Below are 27487 nucleotides of genomic sequence, written 5' to 3' on the forward strand. Positions count from 1 at the left end.
ACAAACCTCCGTTATACAAGTTTTGTTGCTAAATTTTCTCATGAACAACTATGGTTGCTATGCAGTTATTTTAACTATCTACCAGTAGTTTCATGAGCATCTTCACGCTGAGTTCGCAATGTCTGTGCGACTACTGATGTCTCTACTGAGTCAAACGCTTTCTTAAGTAAAGAAATTGTAATTTTAGAATGGCAGCAACAAAATGGCGTCTGCGCATTGCAGACAGCAATCAGAAGGAAGGAAAGCCAGCAATGAAAGATGTGTCAAGTAGATATGCAGTGCAGCATGCAGTGGCCCATCATGAGCCATTCCTATGAAATAATATATGTTTGATTGAGATAATTCTGTTAATGTTGTCAAGCCCACCCCTCATGTGAAACCCCTCACACTTGGGGTCATTGAGGTATTGGAAATAGATAAATAGCTAACGGGTACCACTGCGCACTTATTTTTTTTTTTTTGCATTTCAGCTTTTTTTGCAGAGTGTCTTCACTTGCTTTCAAGACAACAGTGCCTACCAGAGGACAGAACGCCGTACAAAAAGCGGCGAAATTCTTCCAGTCTTGCGCCGCGGTATCTTACGGAAACGTCAGCGAACTGAGTGCTGTGAGATCAATTTTTCATAAATGCGGAGTCCGTTGGCCTGAGCTCACCAACACATCACGCCTGCTTTATAGCATTCTATGTCTGACGGCGTTGTGGAACTGGAGTCCCATAGTCAAGATCATCATGGACCGACCTGGCTTCCTAACTGTAAAGCCCGAAGCATCCTATGGCCAAACGTTGCTTCGGAGAAGCAACATGCTTCGTAAGCAAAGCGGTTCGCGCAGTCAGTACGAGGACTACTTCGGCCGATTGGTGCAGACTTTCAAAAGCGGAAGTAAGAACCTCGAGTACAACGAACTATTGCAACTGGAACGAAAGGTCGTGCCAAAGCTCTACCACGCATTCATGCTCCAGAATGTGACGGTCCTTCGCAATCAAAGCATGAGGGTGGTGACCGAAGCAGCCAGTGGCGCAATCACCCTTCGTGAATGGCAGCACGGGCTTCAGCAACACCTGAATACGTCGGCCAACTCCGTGCTCGTTGTAGCATTTGAAAACGTTGAGTTCTTCAGTACTTTCTTTCACCTCGTAACCGCATTGGGTGAGGCCCAGATGGCCTACTACCATGGCTGGACACTCGTGCAGGTGACATCGTTACTTACCCGCAAGGAGCTGGCCACGTTGTATTTTGTTCACGAATCAATCCCGTGGCGAGAGTCGGAGCGCTTTTGCGCCTGGGTGTCCCACCACTACGTGGGGCTGCCCTTTTACGCCAGTTACATGCGGGCCATGATCAGCCGAGACATGATTTCCGAAATCTCTGCGTTGGTTTCGTCTATTCAAGAGAGCGCACAGGGAAAGCTTCTTCGCGGGCGGCGACCAGATGCTCTCAACAGCGTACATCTATCGAGCGCTGCAGACAAAAGCGCCTTACTCGGGTTTCTGAGGAAAACCGATCCTCCAACTCTCGATTCTTTGTACCAGCTCTTTCCCGACATGACCGGCTATTTCACCATCAACTTGAATTTGGCGACCCAAGGCCGACGCCGTACTGTAACGAACACGAGAATGCCTCCCTTTTTAGAAAATCATACCGTACGATATCTCTACGTTGATGACACAGGAAGCCTGGTGGTCATGCCCATTGTCTTCGAGATGCCGTTCTTCCCAGATGGACCAACCTTCCAAGCAGTTAAATACGGGGCCATCGGTGGACAAGTCGCAGAAACTCTGTCTTCACTTTTTATCGGGACGATACTCGACGATGATAATTCGACGGTCGGCTTAAAGTCACCATGTGTTGAAAAACCGTATAACGGTAGCGGCCCTTATCCAATGAAGGATGGCAGTCAACCCTTTCTGCAGAAAGCCATTTCCATCCACTGGCTGTACGAAGCGTTCATTCGCCAGAAGCCGAACGCTATGCCTCTTCGCCTCGCCAACCACGAACATTTGACTGGAATTCAGATGTTTTTCATAGCCTGGTGCATCATCCAGTGCGGCACAGAGGAGGCAAGTACTGCGTGTAACGAAGTACTCCGACCATTTGACAGCTTCGCCACAGCGTTCAAGTGTGCAAAAGCGAGCTCTCCCTCACCAGGAGAGCATTGTGACCTACATAGCTAAGCTTCTTCACCAGCATGAACACACTTCAGCAAACGCATTGCACTTATGCTGGAGAGTTCTAAGTAATCCTTTCTTTTTTTCGAATTTCAATTTGTTTATTCTTTAGACACCAATACAAAACAGGCATTGGCCGTTTATACTCTCACAAAGGAAGACGGTGGACTCTATACGCCTTCTCGCTTTTGATTTTATTTGCTGACACTTCCCTTATGTTTCGTATAGTTCAGTTGAATAGTATGATGGTTTTCATATCTTACACATACTCAACCTACCACGAAAGCGTGATCGGGCGTTTAATAACATTTTATGCAGAGATGCATGCACGAAAATATATATCTGGGCAGTATTATCTTTGCCCACAATGGCGGCAACTCAGGTGGACGTTTGCTGCAGAACCTGGTCGTAGACAACTGGGACTGCAAAATCTTTTTCCTCTAGAAGATTTACATAGAACGACTGAAAACTAAGTAAAAAAATCATGATACAAAAATAAAAACTTCTCTTGTAGCTATGGCGTTTCGATTCTTTCCGGGAGTAACTCGCCAAAATATAACAGAATGTCGAATGCAAATGTAGGCCTGTCTATTTCGTGATCTGCGGTATTGCTTGCTGTAACAGCTCACACTCAAGTTTGTCAGCAGGGAAACGGTTGTCGCATTTTAGTTTCTCATTTCACAACTGCAAAAATGTCATTTTATGCCCATTATCAATCTGAAAGCACGTTTTAACGGGCCACTGTCCAGAGTATGATTTTTACGCGAAGGAGTCCAATGTTTCGATGAGGTACCGGAGAAAGTCTGCAAAATGCTACAGCGATACACGAGCCCCAAAGCAGCGAAATTAGAAATAAGAGCTCTCTCATCCTCCCCTTCGGGAAACCCGCTTCCCCGTTTTGTACGCTGGCCGTTCGGGCGGCGTGGCTGACGTCAAAGTAGCACGACAGCCATTGGTTCATTTTACTGACTGACAGGAGAGGGATGGGCGTAAGCGACTAATTGTGTGCGCCGCTCGCGTTATCCCACGTTGTCCCTTTCAATTCCAAATGTCAGGGATTATATCGACCCATCGGGCAGTTCTGGCCTGCTAGCTCAGTTGGTTAGAGCGTCGTGCTAATAACGCGGAGGTCGTAGGTTCGATCCCTGCGCAGGCCACTCTTTTTGTTTTTCTCCTTCACGGTTTTAACTAAGCATAGAGTTTCGAACCCCAGAGACATCAGGCGCTAAAGGGCAAATTATAGTTTTATTCATTTCGATTCCAAATGTCAGGGATTATATCGAACCATCGGACAGTTCTGGCCTGCTAGTTCAGTTGGTTAGAAGGCACCCGGCAGATGGATCGAGGACATTCGAAAAATAAAAGAACAGATTAACTTGATAGAAGAAGACAGATACCAAGGAGCGTTAGTGCGTGCAAGAGCGGAAAAATTGGCCATGGATGAGACGCCGACAAAAAGATCGTTGGGAATAGAAAAAGCAAATGCAAGGCGAAATCACGTGGCAGAGGTAGATTGGGCAGGACGCACAGAAACCGATAACGAAGGAATCGCGAAAGCTTTCCGGGAGTATTATGAAGATCTATTTTCGTCCCGAGAGGTTTATTTGGACCGTTTTAAAGAATACTTTCTTGACGCGATGCCAAAAATTGACGAGGAACAAAAAGAAAGACTGGAGCGGCCAATAAGCGAAAACGAAGTGCAGCAGGCTATAGAAAATTTAAACCCAGGGAAATCACCCGGGCCTGATGGCCTGAGTGCGGCTTTTTATAAAGCGTTCAAGGAACAGCTATCTCCTTTGTTGTGTGCCTTATTTAATGAAGCGTATGAACTGAAGGCTCTGCCTGCGTCTTTCGGATCGTCGCACACAGTACTTATTCCGAAAACTGACCAACCAGATAAGCTTAGGCAGTTGTCGTCTTACAGGCCCATTGCTCTGACAAACGTTGATTACAAGATTTACATGAAGGTGCTTGCTGGCAGACTACAAACGGTTATATGCGAACTAGTGGGCCCTCACCAAACGTGCGGTATCAAAGGGCGATCTATCTTTCAGAACATTCACAAAGCGCGAAGTGTGCTCGAATGCTGCGATGCAACTCATGCATGTGTTGCGTTACTGCAGTTGGACTTGGAGAAAGCTTTTGATTGTGTGGCACATACTATTCTGTTCAGTATATTAGACTATGTTAATGTCGGCTCTGTTATTCGAGAGGGAGTGGCTTTGGCGTACCGTAACTGCACTACGAGATTAATTGTCAATAAGTCACTGGGGGCCCCCATCAACGTACGACGTTCGGTGCTCCAAGGTTGCCCCCTCAGCCCTCTTTTGTTCGGCATTTATATTGAAACGTTGTGTCTAAGCACCCTACAAAACAATGACATTGATGGTTTTCGACTGCAGGAGTCAGAAGTCAAATTGCTGGCTTACGCAGACGACGTTGCGGTTTTTTGTGTAAATAAGGAGAATATAAAGAGGACAGTGGATGTGGTAAAACATTTTAGCAAAGTCACAGGGAGTAAAGTTAACTGGGGCAAGTGCCTGGGATTTTGGCACGGAGAATGGCAGCTGACCCCCGACACTTTCGCTAATGTGTCGTGGGTTACAACGCCTGCAAAGTACTTGGGTGTGCCCTTGAAATTTTACAAGGAAAGCGAGCCATACTGGCTAGAGCAGGTCAAAGAAACCAGTGAAAAAGCGAAGAAATGGTAAAGCGCTCAATTATCAATATCTGCAAGAGCCGCAGTTTGCAACCTGTTTTTAATTAGTAAGTTATGGTATGTTATGCAAGTGTTGCATTGCTCCCGTGTAAATGTGCAAAAATTGCATCGAGTTTTTGCGGTGTTTGTTTGGGCCTCGAGTTGGGAGAGGTGCAGTCGGACAAATTTGTTCCGGCAGGTGAAGCATGGGGGGCTTGGTCTGAGTCATTTGTTTGTGCGACAGATTGTCAACCGGTTTATGTTTTTTAGGGATGCCAGCGATCCATTCCTGCGCACAGTGTGTCAACAAAGACTTGGTCGAGCGTTGCCTGATTTCGTAGTTTATACTCAATGTATGCCTGGTTCTCTGTTTGGATTCTTTAGGGAAATTGTTTTGAGCGTGAAATTCTTAAGCGCACGTTTTTCGAAAGAGTATTTAAGTAATGTTAACACGAGAACATTATACAAGGATGTTTGTGAAGGGGTGTTCCCGGTGCCCTTGTACCGAGCTTTATACTATGGAGGCACAGGAAGTAATGTATTAAAACGCGTAAAGAAAATGCAAGTTGCTCCGGGAGCTAAAACGTTTTTCTTTATGCTACATACCGGTACTTTGAGTGTAAAATCATTTATGGAAGAGAAGGGTATGTTGCTACCGTGGGGGGCCCAATGTCTCATCTGCAAACAGCCAGAGACAATAGATCACGTGTTTTTGCATTGCTGGGAGGGAGTATATTTGTGGGATGTTCTGCAAAGGACAATAAAAAAACAGTTGCCACTTGATTCCCATGGCATTAGGTATTTGCCATTGGATAACCACGATGATATGCCGTTAGACCAGGTTATGTTAATGTGCCTCCACAGTATATGGCGCGCACGAATGGCTGGTTATCACTGCGATCCAGATGCACGGCCAGCCCGCATGTATTTCCGTGAAAGTGTGCAGCGATGGCTCGACGTGCTTAAATTGCAGCCATGTGCTCCTGAGTGGCTGTCAAAGCTGGAACCTTTGACAGTGCTCAAGGAATTTTAACATGACAATGCCTGCCCCTCAGTGGGTGTTAGGCAACGCTAGCTACCTTTGTGTACATATATTATTCCTTTTTTCCTGTTGTTTTGAGTTCCAGTGCGGCGTATTTGTGTCAAAGCCAGGCAATAAAGAAAAAAAAAAAGCTCAGTTGGTTAGAGCGTCGTGCTAATAACGCGAAGGTCGTAGGTTCGATCGCTGTACAGGCCACTCATTTTGTTTTTCTCCCTCCTGGTTTTAACTAAGCATAGAGGTTCGAGCCCGAGAAACAGCAGGAGGCGCTAAAGGGCAAATTATAGCGCTTTTGATTTCAATTCCGAATGTCAGGGATTATATCGAACCATCGGACAGTTCTGGCCTGCTAGCTCCTTTTTTCTGGGCGGCTGAGTCTGAAAATGTTGCTTGCTGGAAACAGCGCATCGGCCGTTGGCCGAGGTCTTTCGACTCCTCAGGACACTACCGAAACGTACAAAGTTGTCCTTCCACGCCTGCCCACCGGTAATGTTGTCCTTAATACCGTTTCCCTGCATGCCGACCTTAAGGGTCGCCCGTACCGAGCACCTGACTTTCGAGACGCGCTTGCACAGATTTTGGACCTCCGGGAAATTTGGTGCATTGGTCAATACCAAATGAGCCACGTGTGGATGGTTACCTGCGAGAGTAGTTCTTCAAAGCAGAAGCTAATTAACAAAGCAGAGTTCCCTGTGAAAGGACTTCGGTGCATGGTGTTCGACCCGGATACAAAGAATGTCAAGGTTAAGCTCCTTTGGCTTCCCCGCTATATGGAGCACCGGAGGATTGTGGAAGCTTTCGAGCCTTATGGAACGATTCAATCTGTGGAACGTGAAAAGTGGCGGTGCCCAGGGATGGAGCACATGGAAACGGCGAACCGTGAAATCTCCCTCACGCTCAAGGACGGAGTGTCAGCAAGTACAATTCCTCACACTCTTAATGTTTTTGGGGTGCAGGCATTAGTGCTTATCTCAGGGAGACCTCCACTGTGTCTTCGATGCAGCCGGGTAGGTCATGTACGGCGTCAGTGCCGAACGCCTCGATGCACCCAGTGCCGGCGCTTTGGCCATACTGTGGAGAACTGTGTATTAAGTTATGCCGATAGACTGCGTCAAGGCCAGTGGTCACGAGAAGATGACGTGGCGTCCGAACATATCATGGATGTGTCAGAGGTTGTTGATGTAACAGGTGAGTTAGGTCGTGAACCTCAAATTGATGGGGACCAGAAGCTTTCTGCACCCCACATCAACTCAGAAGAAGCTGCAGTGACTGGCCATCAAGAACCAGCGTCTCCAGAACCAAAACCGCCGGACCCGGGCCCGCCTGTAAGTGGCACTCAGAGTGCTGCGCTTGCTGCCCAAGAACCACCTGTTATTGAAGGACGTCTGGATATGCCTCCTGTGGAGTCAATGGAGAAGAAAATGCCAGTGGATGCTCGCCTATCCTCCTTCGTCATTGATTGTCATTCGTCGTTGGAGGGTAACAGTGAGCCGTCTGTGGCGCCGATCTCTGGTGCGTCCGGTTCTCTGTCGGCTGTCAGTGTGGCAGCGAGCGATGTGCTCCAATCAGGTTCGTTGGCCGAAGCCTTGAGTGTCTCAGAGGAGGACATGGACAACACAGAGCCTTTGAAGCGTCCCGCAGATGATGAGGTGTGTATCGATGGTGCTGGCCAGAAGGCACACTGTGTAGAGGCCACAGGAAGGGTGACTTTAAAGAGGAGGGCAATGTCTGCCCGAAAGGCCGCCAATCTGCAGGCGGGCGACCCCATTGCAGGGGATGATGTTTAAAAGGACTAGCACCAAAAATGGCTAGCGTCGCAGCATATCAAGTCGCTACCCCTAACGTCAGGGGTATGCGCAATCGTCGGAGACAGCAGCAGTTAAGACATCTGTTAAAGAAATGGAGTGTGTCTGTAGCAGCAATTCAGGAAACAAAGTTGTCATCCGATGAAGAGACGGAAGCTGCTCTTGAGCGTTTTTGCCGGAATATAACATTATTGTTAGCCACGCTAGAGGCTTGTCCGGAGGGTGTATGCTATTCCTGGCCAAAACACTAGAGATGACAGCCATGTCTTAGTGCATAGATGGCGAGGGACGACTTATATGCTGTGACCTCACAATCTCAGGTGTGCAGTGGCGAATTATTTGTGTTTACGCCCCTGTAAAACAGCGAGACAGAAGGCATTTTTTTCTTTCATTAGTTAATCATTTGTGCACAGATCGCAAAATTATGTTGTTGAAAGATTTTAATTGTGCTTGTAGGGATGAGGACCGATCAGCATTATGTAAGAGATATGACCCTAGTGCTGCATTACTTAACGATTTGGCTTGTGCATATAACCTTGTGGATGTGGGGCAAGAAAAAGGCGACAGTATTCATTTCACTCATTTTCAGTTCTCCTCTAACGCCCGCCTTGACAGAATTTATGTTTCTGCAGACACGTTAGCAAATGTGTTTGGTTACTGGGTGCGGCCCATCTTCTTCAGTGACCATTGTATGGTGTCTCTTCAGGTAGGGAGGTACAGTCGGCAGATACTTCACCCTCGGTGGGAACTGTGGAAAATGAATAACTGTCTGCTCTCAGATGAAATCTTTAAGCGTGCTGTACCTACTTGTTTGAAAACATATGGTCACGCCATGATCTGTCAGTTTTTCAAAAATGGGACTTGTTTAAACAGGAAACCAAAAACTTAGAAGCCTCTGCAAGAATCGCGTTCCTAAAGAGACACCACCTTCGTGAGCTTGGGAGCACTCTAACTGAGCTACATGAGCTAGAGAGGGTTAGCCCGGGTGCCTACATTGAAGAAATTAATAACGTAAAGGCAGAGCTTCAACAATTTGTGACGGAAAGATACAAGGGGGCCCTAATAAGATCTAGGACTCGAAGGTTTCTTGACGAGCAACCTTCACGTCGGGCCCTCAGTGATGAAAGAGAGAATGCTCTTACGAAGGAAATATTGGAAGTTCAATATGGTGATTGCACATATAGTGATGCTCCTAGTATTCTTGCTGCTTTCTATGATTATTATCGAAAGCTGTTCGGCAGTTGTAAAGATCCAAATCAGGGTTTCGATTATAATTCCTTACTTGAGAACTTTCCTCGACTAGACGATGAGAAGTGTGCTGTAGTAGAGGGACCCATCACTTTGGAAGAAATTAAATCAGCCATTTCAGACCTTCAGAACCAGGAATCTCCTGGCCCAGATGGTATTACTAGCGAATTTTATAAAACATTGTCGCCTTGCATAACGCCTGTTTTGATGGAAGTATTCCAAGCATCTTATGATGTGGGTTTCCTGCCTCCCACTTTCTATTCAGGCCACACAATATTAATTCCCAAAAGCAAAGATACTAATCGGTTGAAAGCTGTTGAAGGATATCGCCCAATTTCCCTCTGTAATGTTGATTACAAAATTTTTGCCAAGGTCCTTTGTTCTCGTTTGCAGCTGGTTATCATGGACTTGATAGGTTCGCATCAGGTGTGTGGTATCAGAGGGCGCAGTATTCAAACACACATCCATATTGCACGTTCAGTAATCGAGACAGTATCAGATGAGACAGGCCAAGTAGCTCTGATTCAAATTGACCTAGCGAAGGCGTTTGATAAAGTTCGGCACAATTTCTTGTTCGCGGTCTTGGAGAATGCAAACATTGATGACGTTTTGCTCAAAGGCATAAAGCTGTGCTATATGAACTCGTATACAAGACTGATTGTTAATCAGGAGCTAACGAAACCAATACCACTGGAATCATCAGTTCGTCAAGGATGTCCACTATCTCCACTGTTGTTTGGCTTATATCTGGAACCCCTCTGTCTCAGTATAATTAACAGTGCAGCCATCCGTGGTTTCTCTCTGGCTCAATGTGAAGTTAAGATTTTAGCTTACGCGGACGATATCGCCCTCTTTTGTTCTGACAAAAAGAGTGTACTTGAGGCTTTACACTTGACTGAACAGTTCTGCGATGTATCAGGCGCGGCCCTAAATTTAGATAAATCCAAAGGTTTTTGGTTGGGACACTGGGGCACTAGACCAAGCCAGTTTGGAGGCATATGCTGGGACTGTAGTCCACTTCAGTACCTAGGGGTTCCGCTGAACCAAGTTCGTAACAGCGCAGCCTACAGGGATTCACAAATCGTACCTATGCGGCGACAAACGCAGGCTTGGATGGGTAGGGAACTCTCAGTGTTTGCTAGGGCACAGGTCTGTAACATATTTTTGTTTGCAAAGCTTGCGTATGTGCTTCAAGTCCTGCATTGTGCGAGGAGCAAAGTACAAGTTATACACAGAATATTTGCAACATTTGTGTGGCGCTCTCAATGGGAGCCCATGCGGCGTGACAACTTGTTTCTTCCCTTAGAGTCTGGTGGAGTGGGCCTTGTACACTTGTTTGTGCATCAACTTGTTTCCCGTTTTTTCTTTTTCAAATCGGCAAACCATCCGTTTCTTATAACTGTGCTCATTAGGCGTCTTAGTCCACATTTGCCTTACTTATTCGCACCAAGTGGGCAGGCTCGTGAGGGGCGTTTATGGGGATTCCTTAAGGAGGTTGCTGACACTTTCAATTTTCTCACTGTGCGTTTCTCTGATTACCTGTATAGCCTCTCGAGAAAGCGGATGACCCAGGCTCTCACTGAGTCTTTGTTCCCTACACCGTTGTATCGGCAGCCTTATCTGGGGTTTTTGGACACCACTGTTCTAAAGCGTGTTAGGCAAATGTGCATTCAGGCAGCTGCAAAAACGTTCTTTTTCAAATTACATACAGCGACGTTGCCTGTCAAGACATTTCTTCACAATAAGGAGATGTTTGTGCCCTGGTCGGTAAATTGTCGTCTCTGTAACGTGCCTGAGACAATTGATCATTGCTTTATTCTGTGCCGTGATGCTATGTTCTTTTGGGACATACTACAAAGAACTCTTAAAAAGGACATTGAAATTACGCCTTATACAATTAGATCTTTGCCTCCTGACAAAAACTCTGTCGTACCTTACGATCTATTTGTGTTGATGGGACTGTTTAGCCTTTGGAAAAGCCGCATGTTCGACAGGCATGCAGAGCCACCAAGATCGTCCAAATCCGTGTTTCGGGAGCAGTGTGCTTTGGTGAGAAGTGTATATGCTGCACGTGAAGAACCTTCAAACTGGATGCCGTATCTAGACGCATGTGTATGTCTCCCAGACTTTTGATGATCTGATGATTGCGCATTGTCGGGCTGGGGATATGACGGGCTCGTATTAAGCAGCCCGGTAACTTTAGACATGGACATGTTTAAGTAAGTGGAGTTGTTCCTTTTTACGGAAGTTTTTCCATGCAATAAAGAAAAAAAAACTGGCCTGCTAGCTCAGTTGGTTAGAGCGTCGTGCTAATAACGCGAAGGTCGTAGGTTCGATCCCTGCGCAGGCCACTCTTTTTGTTTTTCTCCTTCCCGGTTTTAACTCATCATAGAGGTTCGAGCCCGAGAAACAGCAGGCGCTAAAGGGCAAATTATAGCGCTTTTGAATTCAATTCCGAATGTCAGGGATTATATCGAACCATCGGACAGTTCTGGCCTGCTAGCTCAGTTGGTTAGAGCGTCGTGCTAATAACGCGAAGGTCGTAGGTTCGATCCCTGCGCAAGCCACTCTTTGTTTTTCTCCTTCCCGGTTTTAACTCATCATAGAGGTTCGAGCCCGAGAAACAGCAGGCGCTAAAGGGCAAATTATAGCGCTTTTGATTTCAATTCCGAATGTCAGGGATTATATCGAACCATCGAACAGTTCTGGCCTGCTAGCTGGAAGAAGGGCGTTCTGGGCGGCTGAGCCTGAAAATGTTGCTTGCTGGAAACAGCGCATCGGCCGTTGGCCGAGGTCTTTCGACTCCTCAGGACACTACCGAAACGTACAAAGTTGTCCTTCCACGCCTGCCCACCGGTAATGTTGTCCTAATACCGTTTTCCTGCATGCCGACCTTAAGGGTCGCCCGTACCGAGCACCTGACTTTCGAGACGCGCTTGCACAGATTTTGGACCTCCGGGAAATTTTGTGCATTGGTCAATACCAAATGAGCCACGTGTGGATGGTTACCTGCGAGAGTAGTTCTTCAAAGCAGAAGCTAATTACAAAGCAGAGTTCCCTGTGAAAGGACTTCGGTGCATGGTGTTCGACCCGGATTCAAAGAATGTCAAGGTTAAGCTCCTTTGGCTTCCCCGCTATATGGAGCACCGGAGGATTGTGGAAGCTTTCGAGCCTTATGGAACGATTCAATCTGTGGAGCGTGAAAAGTGGCGGTGCCCAGGGATGGAGCACATGGAAACGGCGAACCGTGAAATCTCCCTCACGCTCAAGGACGGAGTGTCAGCAAGTACAATTCCTCACACTCTTAATGTTTATGGGGTGCAGGCATTAGTGCTTATCTCAGGGAGACCTCCACTGTGTCTTCGATGCAGCCGGGTAGGTCATGTACGGCGTCAGTGCCGAACGCCTCGATGCACCCAGTGCCGGCGCTTTGGCCATACTGTGGAGAACTGTGTATTAAGTTATGCCGATAGACTGCGTCAAGGCCAGTGGTCACGAGAAGATGACGTGGCGTCCGAACATATCATGGATGTGTCAGAGGTTGTTGATGTAACTGGTGAGTTAGGTCGTGAACCTCAAATTGATGGGGACCAGAAGCCTTCTGCACTTCACACCAACTCAGAAGAATCTGCAGTGACTGGCCATCAAGAACCAGCGTCTCCAGAGCCAAAACCGCCGGACCCGGGCCCGCCTGTGAGTGCCACTCAGAGTGCTGCGCTTGCTGCCCAAGAACTACCTGTCATTGAAGGACGTCTGGATATGCCTCCTGTGGAATCAATGGGGAAGATACTGCCAGTGGAGGCTCGCCTATCCTCCTTCGTCATTGATTCTCCTTCGTCGTTGGAGGGTAACAGTGAGCCGTCTGTGGCGCCGATCTCTGGTGCGTCCGGTTCTCTGTCGGCTGTCAGTGTGGCAGCGAGCGATGTGCTCAAATCAGGTTCGTGGGCCGAAGCCTTGAGTGTCTCAGAGGAGGACATGGACAACACAATGCCTTTGAAGCGTCCCGCAGATGATAAGGTGTGTATCGATGGTGCTGGCCAGAATGCACACTGTGTAGAGGCCACAGGAAGGGTGACTTTAAAGAGGAGGGCGATGTCTGCCCGAAAGGCCGCCAATTTGCAGGCGGGCCACCCCCTTCCAGGGGATGATGTTTAAAAGGACTAGTACCAAAAATGGCTAGAGTCGCAGCATATCAAGTCGCTACCCTTATTGTCAGGGGTATGCGTAATCGTCGGAGACAGCAGCAGTTAAGACATCTGTTAAAGAAATGGAGTGTGTCTCTAGCAGCAATTCAGGAAACAAAGTTGTCCTCCGATGAAGAGACGGAAGCTGCTCTTGAGTCGTTTTTGCCGGAATATAACATTATTGTTAGCCACGCTAGAGGCTTGTCCGGAGGGTGTATGCTATTCCTGGCCAAAACACTAGAGATGACAGCCCTGTCTTATTGCATAGATGGCGAGGGACGACTTATATGCTGTGACCTCACAATCTCAGGTGTGCAGTGGCGAATTATTTGTGTTTACGCCCCTGTAAAACAGCGAGACAGAAGGCATTTTTTTCTTTCATTAGTTAATCATTTGTGCACAGATCGCAAAATTATGTCGTTGGGAGATTTTAATTGTGTTTGTAGGGATGAGGTCCGATCAGCATTATGTAAGAGATATGACCCTGGTGCTGCATTACTTAACGATTTGGCTTGTGAATATAACCTTGTGGATGTTGGGCAGGAAAAAGGCGACAGTATTCATTTCACTCAATTTCAGTTCTCCTCTAATGCCCGCCTTGAGAGAATTTATGTTTCTGCAGACATGTTAGCAAATTTGTTTGGTTACTGGGTGCGGCCCATCTTCTTCAGTGACCATTGTATGGTGTCTCTTCAGGTAGGGAGGTACAGTCGGCAGATACTTCACCCTCGGTGGGAACTGTGGAAAATGAATAACTGTCTGCTCTCAGATGAAATCTTTAAGCGTGCTGTACCTACTTGTTTGAAAGACATATGGTCACGCCATGATCTGTCAGTTTTTCAAAAATGGGACCTGTTCAAACAGGAAACCAAAAACTTAGCAATAGAAGCCTCTGCAAGAATAGCGTTCCTAAAGACACACCACCTTCGTGAGCTTGGGCGCACTCTAACTGAGCTACATGAGCTAGAGAGGGTTAGCCCGGGTGCCTATGTTGAAGAAATTAATAACGTAAAGGCAGAGCTTCAACAAATTGCGACGGAAAGATACAAGGGGGCCCTAATAAGATCTAGGACTCGAAGGTTTCTTGACGAGCAACCTTCACGCCGGCCCTCAGTGATGAAAGAGAGAATGCTCTTACGAAGGAAATATTGGAAATTCAGTATGGTGGTTGCACATATAGTGATGCTCCTAGTATTCTTGCTGCTTTCTATGATTATTATCGAAAGCTGTTCGGCAGTTGTAAAGATCCAAATCAGGGTTTCGATTATAATTCCTTACTTGAGAACTTTCCTCGACTAGACGATGAGAAATGTGCTGTAGTAGAGGGACCCATCACTTTGGAAGAAATTAAATCAGCCATTTCAGACCTTCAGAACCAGAAATTTCCTGGCCCAGATGGTATTACTAGCGAATTTTATAAAACATTTTCGCCTTGCCTACCGCCTGTTTTGATGGAAGTATTCCAAGCATCTTATGATGTGGGTTTCCTGCCTCCCACTTTCTATTCAGGCCACACAATATTAATACCCAAAAGCAAAGATACTAATCGGTTGAAAACTGTTGAAGGATATCGTCCAATTTCCCTCTGTAATGTTGATTACAAAATTTTTGCCAAGGTCCTTTGTTCTCGTTTGCAGCTGGTTATCATGGACTTGATAGGTTCGCATCAGGTATGTGGTATCAGAGGGCGCAGTATTCAAACACACATCCATATTGCAATTTCAGTAATCGAGACAGTATCAGATGAGACAGGCCAAGTAGCTCTGATTCAAATTGACCTGGCAAAGGCGTTTGATAAAGTTCGGCACAATTTCTTGTTCGCGGTCTTGGAGAATTCAAACATTGGTGACGTTTTGCTCAAAGGCATAAGGCTGTGCTATATGAACTCGTATACAAGACTAATTGTTAATCAGGAGCTAACGAAACCAATACCACTGGAATCATCTGTTCGTCAAGGATGTCCACTGTCTCCACTGTTGTTTGGCTTATATCTGGAACCCCTCTGTCTCAGTATAATTAACAGTGCAGCCATCCGTGGTTTCTCTCTGGCTCAATGTGAAGTTAAGATTATAGCTTACGCGGACGATATCGCCCTTATTTGTTCTGACAAAAACAGTGTACTTGAGGCTTTACACTTGACTGAACTGTTCTGCGATGTATCAGGCGCGGCCCTAAATTTAGATAAATCCAAAGGTTTTTGGTTGGGACACTGGGGCACTAGACCAAGCCAGTTTGGAGGCATATGCTGGGACTGTAGTCCTCTTCAGTACCTAGGGGTTCCGCTGCACCAAGTTCGTAACAGCGCAGCCTACTGGGATTCACAAATCGTACCTATGCGGCGACAAATGCAGGCTTAGATGGGTAGGGAACTCCCAGTGTTTGCTAGGGCACAGGTCTGTAACATATTTTTGTTTGCAAAGCTTGCGTATGTCCTTCAAGTCCTGCATTGTGCGAGGAGCAAAGTACAAGTTATACACAGAATATTTGCAACATTTGTGTGGCGCTCTCAATGGGAGCCCATGCGGCGTGACAACTTGTTTCTTCTCTTAGAGTCTGGTGGAGTGGGCCTTGTTCACTTGTTTGTGCATCAACTTGTCTCCCGTTTTTTTCTTTTTAAAATCGGCAAACCATCCGTTTCTTGTAACTGTGCTCATTAGGCGCCTTAGTCCACATTTGCCTTACTTATTCGCACCAAGTGGGCAGGCTCGTGAGGGGCGTTTATGGGGATTCCTTAAGGAGGTTGCTGACACTTTCAATTTTCTCACTGTGCGTTTCTTTGTAGATTACCTGTATAGTATCTCGAGAAAGCAGATTACCCAGGCTCTCACTGAGTCTTTGTTCCCTACACCGTTGTATCGGCAGCCTTATCTTGGCTTTTTGGACACCACTGTTCTAAAGCGTGTTAGGCAAATGTGCATTCAGGCAGCTGCAAAAACGTTCTTTTTCAAATTACATACAGCGACGTTGCCTGTCAAGACATTTCTTCACAATAAGGAGATGTTTGTGCCCTGGTCGGTAAATTGTCGTCTCTGTAACGTGCCTGAGACAATTGATCATTGCTTTATTCTGTGCCGTGATGCTATGTTCTTTTGGGACATACTACAAAGAACTCTTAAAAAGGACATTGAAATTACGCCTTATACAATTAGATTTTTGCCTCCTGACAAAAACTCTGTCGTGCCTTACCATCTATTTGTGTTGATGGGACTGTTCAGCCTTTGGAAAAGCCGCATGATCGACAGGCATGCAGAGCCACCAAGATCGTCGAAATCCGTGTTTCGGGAGCAGTGTGCTTTGGTGAGAAGTGTATATGCTGCACGCGAAGAACCTCCAAACTGGATGCCGTATCTAGACGCATGTGTATGTCTCCCAGACTTTTGATGTTCTGATGATTGTGCATTGTCGAGCTGAGGATATGACGGCCGTATATGGCTCGTATTAAGCAGCCCGGTAACTTTAGACATGGACATGTTTAAGTAAGTGGAGTTGTTCCTTTTTACGGAAGTTTTTCCATGCAATAAAGAAAAAAAACTGGCCTGCTAGCTCAGTCGGTTAGAGCGTCGTGCTAATAACGCGAAGGTCGTAGGTTCGATCCCTGCGCAGGCCACTCTTTTTGTTTTTCTCCCTCCCGGTTTTAACTCATCATAGAGGTTCGAGCCCGAGAAATAGCAGGCGCTAAAGGGCAAATTATAGCGCTTTTGATTTCAATTCCGAATGTCAGGGATTATATCGAACCATCGGACAGTTCTGGCCTGCTAGCTCAGTTGGTTAGAGCGTCGTGCTAATAACGTGAAGGTCGTAGGTTCGATCCCTGCGCAGGCCACTCTTTGTTTTTCTCCTTCCCGGTTTTAACTCATCATTGAGGTTCGAGCCCGAGAAACAGCAGGCGCTAAAGGGCAAATTATAGCGCTTTTGAATTCAATTCCGAATGTCAGGGATTATATCGAACCATCGGACAGTTCTGGCCTGCTAGCTCAGTTGGTTAGAGCGTCGTGCTAATAACGCGAAGGTCGTAGGTTCGATCCCTGCGCAGGTCACTCTTTTTCTCCTTCCCGGTTTTAACTCATCATAGAGGTTCCAGCCCGAGAAACAGCAGGCGCTAGAGGGTAAATTATAGCGCTTTTGAATTCAATTCCGAATGTCAGGGATTATATCGAACCATCGGACAGTTCTGGCCGGCTAGCTCAGTGATTCCACTTCCGGCCACCGAGCGTGACGGACGTGCTATCATGTGCTCCGTTGGAGCGGCGTTAGCGGCTCAGCCGAGCCGCGGAAACAGGATTGCTGCTCATGATAACGAGGAATACGAAGTTATGCTGCCCCACCTACCTACAGGTCGTATCGTTTTGAACACAGTATTTTTGCACGGCGACGTTCGGGCGCGGCCGTATAGGGTCGAGGACTACAGGGATGCCCTTGACCGTTTGGATTTGCTCCCTGAGGTTGTAGCCCTGGGAGCATTCCAAATGAATCACGTGTGGGCGGTCACGTTTGGGAGTTCAGAAGCCATGCAAAAGTGCTCGCGGCTGAAAACATTTCCGTCAAGGAACGTCGGTGCATCGTTATCGACCCCAACAAGCAGGAAGTCCGAGTCAAGGTGCACTGGGTTCTCCACAATGTGAGTGACGAAGATGTGCGGGTGGCCTTCCGACCATATGGTGAAGTGACGGAAACGTCGAGAGTGGTGGCGTGTTCAGGGCGTCACCGAAAAAGGGTCCACAACAAGAATGTTGAGCCTGAAACTGAACAAAGGTGTCACAGCTGAAGACATTCCCCACCAAATCCGTATTGCAGGTGAGCCAGCTCTTTTAGTAGTCGCTGGGAGGCCCCCCCTTTGCCTGCGATGTCAAGGGAAAGGCCACATTCGTCGCGACTGTCGAGTGCCTAGGTGCTCGCGTTGTCGGCGATTTGGGCATGATGAGAGCCAATGTGTTGCTACGTACGCCAGCATGACGGGCCCGGCAAGGAACAGTGAGCTGGCGGAACATGTCATGGATGAGGTGGAGGCTGAGGAAGCGTCAAAGGAAGCAGGGGTTTTACCATCTGCTGCTGCAAAAGACCTGCAACCTTCAAGCGGTGAGCACACTGTGGCGACGACGGCCTCGCAGCATGAACTGCCTCAACTCGAGCAGGAGGAGAAGAAAAATCAGGAGAAGACGCCTACTGTCAAAACGGAGGATACCTCAAGGAACGAAGCAAGCACCCTACAAAATGTAAAAGATACTACTATGGAAGACACCGCTGTTTTGGCCACAAAACGCTCTCATCTTCAAGCGGCACAAGGCGACCAGCCAAGTGACGGTGCAGCAGCGGAGGAGCCGCCCACCAAAGCGACACCGACGCGGCGAGCGCCATTTAAACCAAGGCCAACTATTCCGCCTGATAGAAGAACAGCAGAAGCGACGCCGAAATAGCGCTGCTTCTGTGGTAACTTTGTCCTTTTCGGATGCCGGAGCAACTTGCGCGACACTTGACTACGCATGGAGGACGACCCAGAAGAAGCGCATCGAGCCTCTAGTAAAGGCTGGCACAGCGTGGACACAAGTGTCAATCCGCTGAGCACGGAAACCGCTGCCGCGACATGGTGCCCTGAGGTGAGCACTGCACGATTTGTGTGTTCCTCCAGAGATAAGGGAATAATAATTCATATGCCATTGCGCATAGCGACGTTGAATGTCAGGGGGATGGCAGCGTTCAAGCGTCAGCGTCAAGTCAGCCGAATTTTCTTAGAAAATTATTTGGACATTATCGCTGTGCAAGAAACCAAAATTGAGAGTGAGGAACATACAGATCGAATGGTTGCCAATTTTCGGTCGCGATACAATGTGTGTATATGTCATGCTGTTGGAAGGTCGGGTGGTTGCGCCTTATTTGTGAGAAACAGTCTGGGCATTGTGGAGAAAAATGTCGTAGCATCCGAAGAAGGCCGGTTACTGGTTGTTGACTTTGTACTGTCTGGTAGTGCTTGGCGTGTTATATGTGTGTATGCACCTAACAATCAGACTGAGCGTGTTGTTTTTTTTTTAGAAGGTTGAAGTGTTCCTAAATTGTGCGAAAAGTGTTATTCTTATGGGTGACTTCAACTGTGTCTGCTTAACAGAAGATCGAGTACCCGAGTCCCCGATCCGCGATCAGAGCGCTCGGTTGCTGAACTCACTAATTCAAGACTATAATAAGGAAGATCTTGGCAGGGTACTGTCCCAAGGCTCACATCCCGGTTTTACGCATTTCCAACGCGGCAGTAATGCGAGACTAGACAGAGTGTACGCCAGCTTGCAAATTGTCACAGCATGTGAAAAATACAATCTAAAGCACCTCTCGTTCAGCGATCACAGTCTTGTTATGGTTACGTTTGGTAACAAGCCCAAAAAGTCACGGTTTAGTTGGGACCTCTGGAAGCTTAACGTAAAACTTCTAGAGGATGAAGAATTCATTGTGCGAATTAAAGAAGAGATAGCTAAAATGCCCTCGACTCGCTCATGGAGCTACGCAGCAAAGTGGGAATCATTTAAGAACGACGTCAAGGTGATTGCGATAGAACGAGGAACAATACTTCATCAAAGATGTCAAAAAATGGAGAAAGAATTGAAGTGCAATTTGGATTTCATAATGTGTATGGAAACAGCAGCGCCTGGCATGTACACAAACAAAATCCGAGAAATAAAGAACCAGCTAGAAGCTCTGGCGACAGACAAGTACAGAGCGGCGGTGATAAGAGCGCGGGCCGAAAAGTTGTGGGCAGGTGAAGCACCGAACAAACGTGCGTTGTGCGATGAAAGGCGGTATGCAACGCAGAAAGAAATCCGGCAGATTCGGTACCACAATGAGATTACCAGCGACAAGAAGGAAATTGAGCAGGCCTTTGTGGAATATTATACCGAACTGGTAGGGAATAAAAGAACGAGGTGCGAACTGCGTGATGAATTTTTATCGCTAGTGCCCAGATTAGATGAGCCCACTGTTGCTCGCCTAGAACAACCCATCAGCATTGGTGAAGTTGAAAGCGCAATTGACGAGCTAGTCCTTGGGAAGACGCCAGGGCCCGACGGCCTCGGGGCCGCTTTTTATAAGACTTTTCGAGATGAAATTAGCCCAGCTTTACATGCGGTGATCACGGAAGCCTACAAAGAAAAACAAATGCCGCTGTCTTTTCGTACTGGTCACGTAGTGCTAATCCCCAAAACGGATGACCAAAGGAAACTGCAGTCGGTAGGGTCTTATCGCCCGATTACTCTGACCAATACCGACTACAAGATATTCATGAAGGTTCTGGCCAAGCGCCTGCAAAGTGTGATCATGCAACTCGTTGGACCGCACCAAACCTGCGGAATAAAAGGGCGCAGTATATGCACAAATGTTCATGTTGCGCGCAGTATTCTGGAATGTTGTGATGACTTTGCTGGGCGAGTAGCAATGATCCAACTGGACCTGGCAAAGGCATTCGATCGGGTATCGCATGAAGTTCTGTACAGCGTGCTCGAACATGCAAATGTAGGATGTGTCATTCTTGATGGTCTAAAAATGGTTTATGACAATTGCACGTTTCGAATCATTGTTAACAAAAGCTTAAGCGAAACTGTCCCCGTGCGGTCTTCAGTAAGACAAGGTTGCCCACTCTCTCCTTTACTTTTCGCTCTGTACCTGGAGCCATTTTGTCTTAAACTGATCAACTCCGAACTAATTAACGGTGTTCGTATTGAGACGTCCCAGGTGAAAGTCCTTGCCTATGCGGATGATATTGCGGTGTTTTGTAGCGACCGAAAAAGTGTTCAAGAAGCAATTTTCGTTGCCAAAAAATTTTGTGAACAGACAGGCGCTGAGATTAACTGGGACAAAAGTGTCGGCTTCTGGCACGGAAATTGTGAAATTTCGCCGAGGTCTTTTGCGAACCTCCAGTGGACAACCGTTCCGTCGAAGTACTTGGGAGTGCCACTGCAATATTATAACAGGAGCGCCGATTACTGGAATGACGTGATGCCCGAAGTGAAGGAGAAAGCAGGAGCATTTCAAGGTAGAGAATTATCCATGTTTGCGAGGGCATACGTTTGCAATATTTTTCTCATCTCCAAATTGTGGTATGTTTTGCAGTTTCTTTCTATGTCACGCGTATATGTGCAAAAAATGCACAGAGTGTTTGCTGTATTCATCTGGGCGTCCAACTGGGAAAGGACAAAACGAACCAATTTATTTCGATCAGTTCGAGATGGTGGTGTCGGTCTCTCACATTTGTTTGTTCGGCAACTCGTCTCCCGTTTTATGTTTTTCAGGGATCAAAGTGAGCCCTTCTTACGTTCAATGATGGAAGTGCGCCTAGCAAATGCTCTTCCAGATTTTATTGTGTCTACTGCAGGGTTGCCAATATGCGGGTTGAAGGGATATTTAAAGGAGATTGTTGACTCTGTCTATATACTGAAGGTTCGATTCTCGATAGAATATCTAAGTCTGGTGAACAAGAAAAAATTGTGTAGTGACTTAATAGATGTCATGATGCCAGTTCCCTTGTACCGAATGATAAACAATGGAGGCCGAGGGCAAGATGTTTTACAAAGAGTTAAAAAGATGCCGATCAAAGCAAGTACGAAGTCGTTCTTTTTCAAACTGCACACTAGCACGCTTCCCGTTAAGACCTGGCTAGCTGACAAAGGAATATTTGTACCCTGGACCACAAACTGCTTATTATGTAAAAAGCCTGAAAACATCAAGCACGTGTTCATTGAATGCTGGGACCCGGTATTTTATTGGGATATTCTCCAACGTACCATAAAAAAAGGATTTGCCCATAACACCTATAGGAATACGCTATCTACCAACAGACAATGATCACACAGGTATTCCCTACGACATGATAATGCTGCTCGGCCTCCATAGTTTATGGAAGACACGAATGACAGTCAGGAATGCAGATGTCAATGTGCTGTCGGTCAGAGAAAACTTTGTTGAAAGTGTGTGCTATGTACGTGAAGTTTACCGGCGCAGGTTGAGCCACCTTCATGGCTGAATGTTTTGGATGAACTAACCCAGTTCAGGAGATTTTAATGTATCACTTCAGCCAAAGCAGGCTGAAGTGTTTTTTTATTACAATGTATTTCATTTGTCTCAATAACCAGGTAAATAAAAAAAAAAGCCTGCTAGCTCAGTTGGTTAGAGCGTCGTGCTAATAACGCGAAGGTCGTAGGTTCGAACCCTGCGCAGGCCACTCTTTTTGTTTTTCTCCTTCCCGGTTTTAACTAAGCATAGAGTTTCGAGCCCCAGAGACATCAAGCGCTAAAGGGCAAATTATAGCGTTATCCATTTCGATTCCAAATGTAAGGGATTATATCGAACCGTCGGACAGTTCTGGCCTGCTAGCTCAGTTGGTTAGAGCGTCGTGCTAATAACGCGAAGGTCGTAGGTTCGAACCCTGCGCAGGCCACTCTTTTTGTTTTTTCTCCTTCCCGGTTTTAACTAAGCATAGAGTTTCGAGCCCCAGAAACATCAGGCGCTAAAGGGTAAATTATAGCGTTATCCATTTCGATTCCAAATGTCAGGGATTATATCGAACCGTCGGACAGTTCTGGCCTGCTAGCTCAGTTGGTTAGAGCGTCGTGCTAATAACGCGAAGGTCGTAGGTTCGATCCCTGCGCAGGCCACTCTTTTTGTTTTTCTCCTTCCCGGTTTTAACTAAGCATAGAGTTTCGAGCCCCAGAGACATCAAGCGCTAAAGGGCAAATTATAGCGTTATCCATTTCGATTCCAAATGTCAGGGATTATATCGAACCGTCGGACAGTTCTGGCCTGCTAGCTCAGTTGGGATTCTGCTTCCGGCCACGCCAGTGAACGGACGCAGGATGCGGGGCTCCTCAGGAGCGGCTTCAGCGGCCATGTCAGGCCGCGGTAACAGGACTGCTGATCAGGATAGTACTTATCAAGTTGTTTTGCCTGCACTGCCAACAGGTCGGTTTGTTTTGAATACGGTGTTTTTGCATGCCGATATCAGGGCCCGCCCGTACCGGGTGGAAGATTTTCGCGACGCTTTGGCACAGCATTCGCTGATCCCCGATGTTGTTGCGATGGGGGCGTATCGGATGAGCCATGTGTGGGCTGTCACTCTCAAGGATTCTGAAGCGGTGACCAAGTTGTTAGTGTAGGCGAGTTGTGTGTGAAAAACGCTCGCTGCTTGGTAATTGACCCGGCGAACCAGGATGTGCGGCTGAAACTTCACTGGCTGCTACGCAACGTGCCAGATGAGGATGTCCGTGCTGCCTTTGCGCCGTACGGAAAGGTATCCGAAGTTACACGGGAGCGCTGGCGAGTTAAAGGTATGTTAGAAAAGGGCTCAACTACTAGACACGTCACGCTGAAGCTGAAAGCTGGCATGAAGCTCGACGACCTGCCGCATCAGCTGAATGTTAGCGGTGAGTTGGCGCTCGTTATTGTGCCAGGCAGACCCCCGCTGTGCCTACGCTGCCGGAGTACGGGTCACATCCGCAAAGAGTGCCGGGTTCCTCGCTGCGGAACCTGTCGACAGTTCGGGCATGAAGAGAGCCAGTGTGCTCGTACCTACGCTAGCATTGCCGGACCTGGGACAAGCGAAGACTCGTCGGAGTTAATAATGGACGAGGTCGATGCGGAGGAGGCTGCTGACATTAGAGGTCAGTCAACAAAACAGGACGCGCCTTCCATGACTGTTTTAACAATGCATAAGGTGACGGTGCCCAGTCAAGAGAGTGAAACTCGGCAAGCCTTGCAAGATCCGTCACAGGACCATGGAGGCGAGTCAAAGGAAGCATCAGAAGATGTAATCAATTTTTCTGACGCTGAGGAGCATCTCAGCACTGAGCCTTCCTTTACTGATGCCATGGAGGGTGGGCCGGAGACAGCAGCCTTTATTGCCGCGAAACGTCCACACGAGGAAAGCGTCGAGGGGACTCAGCTGCCAGGTGGTGTTTGTGGTGAGCCGCCGCCAAAAGCTTCGGGCATCCGAAGAGCAACGTTAAGACCGAAGCCGAACTTCTCGGCCGACACGCGGCAGGCGGGGAAACCGCCTCCGTAGTTTTTGTGGTGTCCTGAACGATTTGTGGGTCGGCTGCCTACCGACCAGCGTCAGGAACATTCTGCAACCAAGCGGGGCGTGTGTGAGCAAAAATGACAGACGGTGCTTGGACTTCGTTTGTATGCAGCCCGACGTTCCGCTGGGAGGACAATACATGCACACATATGCCACTGTTCTTCAGAAGCGGAGGCCACGCAATCATGAAGGTAGGCACCATGCGGGTACGGGCGTCTCTCGCTAATACATGACTCTCAAGCTTAATTCGCCGTTACACGTAGCTACTTTGAATGTCAGAGGGCTGGGAGCGAGAAGGCGACAATGCCAGCTCAATCGCCTCTTTTTAGATAATGATATAGATGTAGCAGCTGTGCAAGAGTCAAAGATTGAGAGCCAAGAAAGCACTGACTGTATGGTGGCTTCTTTTCAAACAAACTTTTATGTGTGTGTATGCCATTCTGTTGGTGTATCGGGGGGATGCCTGTTATTTATACGTAACACGCTGGGAGTAAGCATAGAGTCCGTTTTTGCCTGTCCAAGTGGTCGGCTTTTGGTTACTGATTTTACCTACTGTAATTTATGCTGGCGTGTGTTGTGTTTGTATGCTCCCAATTCAGAACGCGAACGTGAATTGTTTTTTCAGTCTATTGAGTTGTGGTTGAAGGTCGACAAAATCTTGCTTGTACTTGGTGACTACAACTGTGTGTGCTCAGCTGTGGACCGAGCGGCGAAGTGTAAACCTCGAAGAGACAGAAGCTCCGAGCAGTTGAATGCACTTGTTCATGAATACGGCCTTGAGGATGTTGGTAGTGTGTTCTCCACTGGAAACCAACCAGAGTTCACGCACTTTCAGCGAGATAACCATGCTCGATTGGACACAGGTGTATGCCTCGGTTGATCTTTTTTCCCTATGTACTGCATATGAGGTCAAACCTGTGTCTTTCAGCGATCATTGTCTCGTGAGTGAAGTGTTCGGTAGGGCAGGAAAGAAATCGCGCTTTAACTGGCACCTATGGAAACTGAATGCCAAACTTCTCGCCGATGAAGAGTTCCTTATGGAAGTTAAGACCGAGTTTGAAAGTCGTCTGACTATGCGACCGGTAAGTTTTGCAGCGGAATGGGACAGCTTCAAAGAGTGGGTCAAATTGAAATCCATAGAAAAGAGCAGTAAGGTGCGGCATAAAGAGAAAGAAAAAGAACTGAATGAACAACTCCAGTTTCTTTTGAGCATGGAAAGTTCAGTGCCAGGGCATTTCGCCAGTAAAATACGAGAGATAAAAAGTGAGTTGGAAACAATCGACAGTGAAAGATACACAGCGGCTGTTATACGTGCAAGGGCTGAAAAACTTTGGGCTGGAGAAGTACCGACAAAACGAGCGCTAACAGACGAGAAAAGATACGCCTGCCAGAAAGAAATAAGGAGTATAAGATATGCCGGCCATATCACTGAAGATGCTAAAGATATTCAGCGTGCGGTAACAGAGCACTTCGAAGAACTGCTTAGCGCTAAGCTTGAGACCGTAGGCGGCTTTCGAACAGATTTTCTAAGACTGATGCCTGCACTGGATGACGAAAGTAAAGCGCGCCTAGAAACACCGGTAACGTTGCAGGAGATACTATCTGCAATAGATGACCTGACACCTGGGAAGGCCCCTGGGCCGGATGGTCTAAGCGCTGCCTTCTTTAAAACGTTGCAGCAGTATGCGGCTCAGTTTATGCTCGATGTAATCACTGAAGCTTATGAACGTAATACTGTTCCATTGTCTTTCGCTACATCGCACATTGTGCTAATACCCAAGACAGATGATCCGGAGAAACGACTGTTGGTGGGGTCATATCGACCGATTAGCCTCACCAATGTTGACTACAAGGTGTATATGAAGGTTTTAGCAAAAAGACTGCAAAGCGTAATAAAAAAACTGGTTGGGTCTCATCAAACGTGCGGCATCAAGGGTCGATCCATTGCCACGAATATACATGTCGCAAGAACCGTACTAGAATGTGTTGATGCACTCGGTGGTCAGATAGCCATGATGCAGTTAGATTTGGCGAAAGCCTTTGACCGTGTTTCTCCTGAAATTCTTTTTTCCATTTTGGAGCATTCTAACCTTGGAAAAGTCATAGTGGAGGGTGTTAAAATGGCTTACGCGAACTGCACGACCCGTATTATAGTGAATGGTGAACTGACTGACAGCATCGCAGTACGTTCATCGGTAAGGCAGGGCTGCCCGCTCTCACCCCTGCTTTTTGCACTGTATTTAGAGCCACTTTGCTTGGCTATCATTGATAGCGATCGCATTTTAGGGTTCAAGCTGCAATCAGCACACGTGAAAATGCTGGCATATGCTGATGACATAGCAGTGTTTTGTGCAACTAGAAAGAGCATCTGTGAAGTTACGGGTGTCGTCCAAACATTTTGTGATCAAACCGGATGTAAGATCAATTGGGAGAAAAGCTCTGGGTTTTGGCACGGTGATTGGGACGTGACACCTGATTTCTTCTGTAAGCTGCGATGGTCTGCTCTCCCAACGCGATATCTAGGCGTGCCTTTAGATTGTTATCGAGATGCCAACATGCACTGGATGGAAGAAACATCCAGAGCGAAAGAAAAAGCGGATGCGTGGCAAGGAAGGCAACTCTCAATGTTTTCGCGCGCTTCCATTTGCAATGTTTTTCTTATTTCAAGGCTGTGGTACCTCATGAATGTGTTGTGTGTCTCACGAACCTCAATTCAGAAAATGCACCGCGTTTTTGCTGTTTTTATTTGGGCATCCACATGGGAAAAAACCGCCCGGACGAATTTGTTTATTTCTGTTAAAAGGGGCGGGCTTGGCCTTGCCAATTTGTTCTTGCGACAAGTGGTTTCGCGATTTATATTCCTGCGTGATCAAAAAGATACCTTTCTAAGAACTGTGATGCAAGTGCGATTGCAGAGGCTGCTCCCTGAATGGATTGTGTCATGTGAAAGCATGCCTGGTACTGTGACTGGCTACCTGCGGGAAGTTGTTTTTTCGTGCAAGTTGCTGGAAGTGTAGTTTTCTTTTGATTACCTTTTCAATGTTCCCAGAAAAAAACTGTATAAAGACCTCATTGACGTGATGCTGCCGGTGCCTTTTTACAGGGCATTACACTGTGGAGGCCCAGGGCAGGATGTTTTGAAAAGAGTCAAGAAGATGCCCGTGAGGCCATCTGCTAAAACGTTCCTTTTCAAACTTCACTCTAATACGCTCCCTGTTAAAACCTGGCTGAATGAAAAAGGTATCTTCGTCCCATGGACAACAAATTGCCTGTTGTGCAAAAAACCGGAGACAATTGAAC

At 47.1% G+C, this 27487-nt stretch overlaps 9 non-coding genes across 9 annotated transcripts; all 9 read left to right on the top strand.

The window, feature by feature from the left end:
- Nucleotides 1–3249: 3249 nt before the first annotated feature.
- Nucleotides 3250–3323, top strand: TRNAI-AAU (transfer RNA isoleucine (anticodon AAU)). Its single transcript has one exon. It is a non-coding gene; the product is annotated as a tRNA-Ile (tRNA).
- A 7910-nt stretch (nt 3324–11233) lies between these two features.
- TRNAI-AAU (transfer RNA isoleucine (anticodon AAU)) lies at nt 11234–11307 on the top strand. Its single transcript has one exon. It is a non-coding gene; the product is annotated as a tRNA-Ile (tRNA).
- Nucleotides 11308–11449: 142 nt separating this feature from the next.
- On the top strand, nt 11450–11523 carry TRNAI-AAU (transfer RNA isoleucine (anticodon AAU)). Its single transcript has one exon. It is a non-coding gene; the product is annotated as a tRNA-Ile (tRNA).
- A 5150-nt stretch (nt 11524–16673) lies between these two features.
- TRNAI-AAU (transfer RNA isoleucine (anticodon AAU)) lies at nt 16674–16747 on the top strand. The gene has a single exon. It is a non-coding gene; the product is annotated as a tRNA-Ile (tRNA).
- Nucleotides 16748–16889: 142 nt separating this feature from the next.
- TRNAI-AAU (transfer RNA isoleucine (anticodon AAU)) lies at nt 16890–16963 on the top strand. Its single transcript has one exon. It is a non-coding gene; the product is annotated as a tRNA-Ile (tRNA).
- A 140-nt stretch (nt 16964–17103) lies between these two features.
- Nucleotides 17104–17177, top strand: TRNAI-AAU (transfer RNA isoleucine (anticodon AAU)). Its single transcript has one exon. It is a non-coding gene; the product is annotated as a tRNA-Ile (tRNA).
- A 5085-nt stretch (nt 17178–22262) lies between these two features.
- TRNAI-AAU (transfer RNA isoleucine (anticodon AAU)) lies at nt 22263–22336 on the top strand. The gene has a single exon. It is a non-coding gene; the product is annotated as a tRNA-Ile (tRNA).
- Nucleotides 22337–22478: 142 nt separating this feature from the next.
- TRNAI-AAU (transfer RNA isoleucine (anticodon AAU)) lies at nt 22479–22552 on the top strand. The gene has a single exon. It is a non-coding gene; the product is annotated as a tRNA-Ile (tRNA).
- A 143-nt stretch (nt 22553–22695) lies between these two features.
- On the top strand, nt 22696–22769 carry TRNAI-AAU (transfer RNA isoleucine (anticodon AAU)). The gene has a single exon. It is a non-coding gene; the product is annotated as a tRNA-Ile (tRNA).
- The last annotated feature ends 4718 nt before the right edge of the window (nt 22770–27487 follow it).

This window comes from Amblyomma maculatum, chromosome 5 (genome assembly GCF_055883805.1).
Source record: "Amblyomma maculatum isolate TAMU_Amacu chromosome 5, ASM5588380v1, whole genome shotgun sequence".
Taxonomy (NCBI): Eukaryota; Metazoa; Arthropoda; class Arachnida; order Ixodida; family Ixodidae; genus Amblyomma; species Amblyomma maculatum.